General features: G+C 36.5%; 1 pseudogene; it reads right to left on the minus strand.

Annotated features, from left to right (window-relative positions):
• Window positions 1-2,136: 2,136 nt before the first annotated feature.
• Window positions 2,137-3,261, minus strand: LOC122808220 (annotated as a pseudogene).
• Window positions 3,262-5,038: the final 1,777 nt, after the last annotated feature.

Below are 5,038 nucleotides of genomic sequence, written 5' to 3' on the forward strand. Positions count from 1 at the left end.
ATACTGTTCTTATCTATAACTATGACTGACCATAGGAATATTGATTTTTTTAATTCCATACTATCTTTATAACAGCCAACCTTAATCAACCTCTTCTGTTTAGACTGTTGTTATCTGTTCTAGAGTATTATCTCAAAATTTTAAAATTGCTTTCAGGATTTTTAAAATTCTGGAGAAAATGGTATTCATAAAAAAAAAAAAGAATCCTCTTGGCCACCCGACTGCAGACACTGAGAGTATGAATAATGACTAATTTGATCAGATAAAATTATAGGCTAGAAGTACCTTTAATGAAGTTAAACTAAGATGCCACTGACTGCACAAAATATTTGACATTAGGAAAACATTTTTATCTATCCTACACCTATGCCATAAATCAATGCATAGGTTATCTTTTTTTCCTTTGCAATTTTAAATAAGTTCATATTTGATTTTCCTGTTGACATGTTGACATATATGTTATTATCCTAAACACTACCTATTATATATCCTGAAGTAGTTTATGGACACTTTGTTGTCATGAAACAATGTATGTCATTAAATTTATAGGCTTCCAGAGTAGTACATTGCCTTTTTTTTTATGTTTAATCAGCTGAGCTGACTCCCCATGAATTTTTGACTGGGGGTGTCCTTGCATCACTTCATCCTTGTCATTCTATTTTGTAGTAGCTGTACAGTATGCAAAAATGCTCAAATAAAAGTTCATCTATGCTGCAGAAACTGAAGAAAGACTGAAGTAAAACAGCCACATACGACTAAATGCATTCTCTGATTGTTTAACAGATATAATGTACACCACACATCATTAAGCAACTTGATCAGCAAGTACGAATTACACAAAGTGTGTGTGTGTGTGTGTGTGTGTGTGTGTGTGTGTGTGTGTGTGTGTGTGTGTGTGTGTGTGTGTGTGTGTGTGTGTGTGTGTTGTGTGTGTGTGTACCCGTCTGCACCTCTGCATGTGCCCATGCTTTTATGCTAAACAGTCAGGGAAGGAATGGATGCAAATTTATAAACATGAATGTCAGCACTCTGTTGATAATACTGAATACCTTCATGTTTGGCCTTCAACTAATCAGATGTGGAGCAAATGGTAAAGAAAATATATCCATATATGCCCGTATTAACTAATGTATTCCTGGGTATATACCCTTGACTTCAACAACTGCTTGATGCCAACCTAAAACTTAAACCTGCGTATGGTATATAAATACCAGTGCTTCAGACTGATAAAACAATAAATACAACAAGTAGGTATGTTTTATTCATTTATATAATTTATTTGATTAAATTTATTGCACATACTATAGGCCCAATTACCAGGCATGCAGTTCCTCAATACAAGTCTGATGTATATATTTCATGTGGTTAAAGTCAGTAAGCCGAGTTAGAGCACAGTTTGCAGGAGTTATACAGCATACAAAAACATGAGATTTTAACTCAAATTCAGTAACCCAACTTATAATAGGTGCCTTTTTAGTAACAAACATTATGGGGCACGTTGTATGAATTATACAGTCTGAAATAGCTTTGATAATGGCATTTATGACCTGAACTAAACTGCTCCAGTATAGAAAGGCAGCAGGTAGAACTAGTAGGTTTACTATCAAATGGGCGATCAGACTTTGTTCAATTTATGTTAGTCCGAATGCCCAATTTGATAGTATCGAAAGAATGAAGAAATAAATGTAGAAATGACAACAGTGAATGCACTACAGCAGAAACTTTCTTTACTGTGTGTTGCACAGTAATAGCAGTTGTGGAAGTGTGGTGAATGTTCAAATTGTGTCGTTTTTCGAACATTCTTCACTTCCGTGTTTGACTTTTTGCCAGTCAATGTTTTTGTTTTTGTTTCTCCGTTTCATAGAAATAACTCGAGTGAAGTGCAATTGCTGAAATGATAGTAAACCAAACTAGGAAGATTTTAAAAGTGCAGACAGAGAAGTACTTTTAAGAAATAAAACAAATACCATTGTTTTCGTAAACATGTTCTTTTTCCAGTTAGGTGTTCTCCTATAGGAACTACATTTACTTCAAAATTTGAAAAAAAAATTAAATGCAAACAAAATCCTTTTTAACATTCTAAATCTGTGCTACAAATACTAAAGCACTACTACAGCAATTTTCTCAATTAAAAATCTATTGAGCTGCTGTACAAAGAGCAATTGTACAAGCCTCACCCATTCCTGCTCCAGAGAAGTGAAGGAGCTTATCTTCCCTGATTATGACTTCTTCAGTAAGTTTACAATGTCCATATTTCACAAGTTCACAATGATCAAATGGTGATGCAATCTTACCATCTGTTGCAAGAGCCAAACCGTATATACCAGCAAAGTCTTCATGTTCAATAGCCATAACACCAGAATTGGCCAACAGCTGTTCAGGATGATTATAAATAAACTGCATGTTGATAAAGCAATTAATGCCATGCTTCAGAATGCATTCCACCTTCTCTTTCATCTCTTCCTTCTCTGCTAATTCAATTTCTTCCACTTTTGCAGTTAAGTCTACTCTCACATGAGAGACGAAGATCTTAACTTTGTCTGTGTTCATGCTTGTATTTGCAATTAGAATCTTGGTATTTTCAGTTCTTGTAGGTTGGCCAACACAAATTTCATTAACAAGGAGAAAGCCTTTATCTAAATAAGAATCTATCAGACTCCACCAACCCTCTTAAATATACAAATGATTTCCAAGTTACCAAATTCTTTCAGCCACAGGACAACTTGAACTACCAGATTAGCAAAGTTATTTTTATGAAAAGTTAACAACTAAGAAGACAATGTGGTCCTTGCAATGTTGATAAGATCTTCATTAAACCTGGGCTCATCAGCCCCATGATACACTATAGCTTCTCTTGTGGCTTCTCCTGCAGCCTTTGTTGCTGCTCTCCAGCCAAAGATAATGGTTTGATGATGGCTAATCCTAGCAAAATGGATTTCTGCCTCCATTAACAATTCAGCTGCCAGTACTGTTACAGAGGCAGTTCCATCTCCTACTTCATCATCTTGAACGTTTAACATATCAACCAAAATTTTAGCAACATGGTTGTCAACACCAATTGGTTTTAAAATGGTGGCCCCATCATTTGTTACTGTCACCACTCAAGAGGATCTTGTCCATTCATTTTGGACCTAGTGTGCTCATAACTAAATCATCAATAGCAATGACTCTTACATACGAAGAGAGTCGAGCAGTCTCTGCTATTTCTTCATCAGCATCAGCTCGGAAGATGATCACAGGTGCTAGTGACATGGCCGCCATGATATCTGTTTAATCTGTACAGTTAAGTCCCATTAAAACCAGACCCCCAGATGCAAAGTAGTAATAAATAATAAAGTAGTAATAAAAATTAAGTAAACTAGAGAGAGACCATAAATGTTTTAAGGCAGGCCATGTATTTGTATGGCCTAGGGCACAAGAAAGATTACGCGAACAAAAACATTCTACCTTAAATGGTGAGAGACGTACTGAACCCATGGCAATGATTCAACCTAAATTGACAATGGCTTTAATTCAACATGAGTTGTTAGGCGCAAGAACTAAGATTGTTGTCTTATCATCTAATATATCTACATTGCCAAACACACAAGTATTAGAAGTTGGAAGTGGAAGCAATATATCTAACCTGGCGAGGGCAGATGGAATATCTATTGAAGAAAAAGACTCAATGAATGTTTTAAATTAATCAAATGGTTCTACCACTTCTGTGCACTCATCTTTTCAGCTGCTACCTATCAAATTGCCGCATATACAAACAACTGAAATGAGGGGCAGATCTGTGAGCAGGGGGCACTTCAAGCGCAAGGGCCAACAAGAATCTCCGGAGAAAAGAACTGTGAAGAAACACTGGACACATTCTCAGTGGAAGACCAATTAGTGTGGATTTCTTCCAAATCTCTGATATGAGATGAAGTCAGCCTTTTAAATAAAGGTTTGTCATTTATCCCTTCTAAAATGTCGGCGCTTACAGACAGTATCATAGACATTAAAACTTTTTCTAGAAATACACAATTAAAATTAATGTTTAGTGATGATCGTAATTATGATAAAAATCTTTTGAAAAAACCTAGCACATTCATGCCTTTGAATCATCCCATGATAGACGTATTCATGAATTTATGTGAAAATGAATTGCATGCTAGATTAAATAATGAAAATTCAGAATTTAAGGTGAATAATTAAACTAAAGGTGAACTAAAGTTGTTACAAAGTGATGACAGCATCATAATTAAAGGGGCAGATAAAGCAGGCCCCACTATAGTAATGAATAAGCATTTTTATGATAGCAAAATGAAATCCATGTTATCAGATAGGAATGTATATGCCATTATTGACATGCATAAAGTGGACATAATGAAATACAAAGTTGCTGAGTTGTTATATGCCTGTTTAATGGATAGATGGATAAGCTATGATCTATATAACTTTTTTGTAACACCCCACCCTATAATAGGTTCATAGGTTCATAGGTAGGTACTAGGCTATCGGCCCTGGGGCCTATACAAGCCCAGCCAAAAAGGTACCATGGCTTTTGCCACCCAAGAAAATTATTTTCATGTGCTACTGTTGAGCAGAGACACAGAGGTGATCCCCGGGGTGAATTTCCTATTTCCCATCCAATCATCAAGATTTTTCTTGAAGAGTGCTAATGAGGAGCTTTGTTTGATATAGATAGGTAGTTTATTCCAGAGTATGGGAAGTCTCTGGGACAGGAATCTATCCCGCCGGCATGTTCTGTTTATTGTGGTGACAAGGTTATGTCCCTAGAACGTGTAGCTCGGAGGGATTGGGATTTCTTTAAGTGGAGCATGTCCAACAGCTCTGGGTTTGACATAGCTTTGGATGTTAGGCAGAGATCACTTCTGAGTAGGCGATATGCAACAGAGTAAACCTGGAGTTGGGCATCTGTTTGAGGCCGGTAATCCTCTTTGTGAGGTATTTCTGCAGCCTTTCCAGTTGTTGTAGATGTCTTGTGAGGTACATACCAAAAGGGGCGTTGTTCTCTATAATGGGTCTAATGAGTGGTGAGTAGAGGGGA

This window comes from Protopterus annectens, chromosome 8.part0 (genome assembly GCF_019279795.1).
Source record: "Protopterus annectens isolate FY-2018-M chromosome 8.part0, PAN1.0, whole genome shotgun sequence".
Lineage (NCBI taxonomy): Eukaryota > Metazoa > Chordata > Ceratodontiformes > Protopteridae > Protopterus > Protopterus annectens.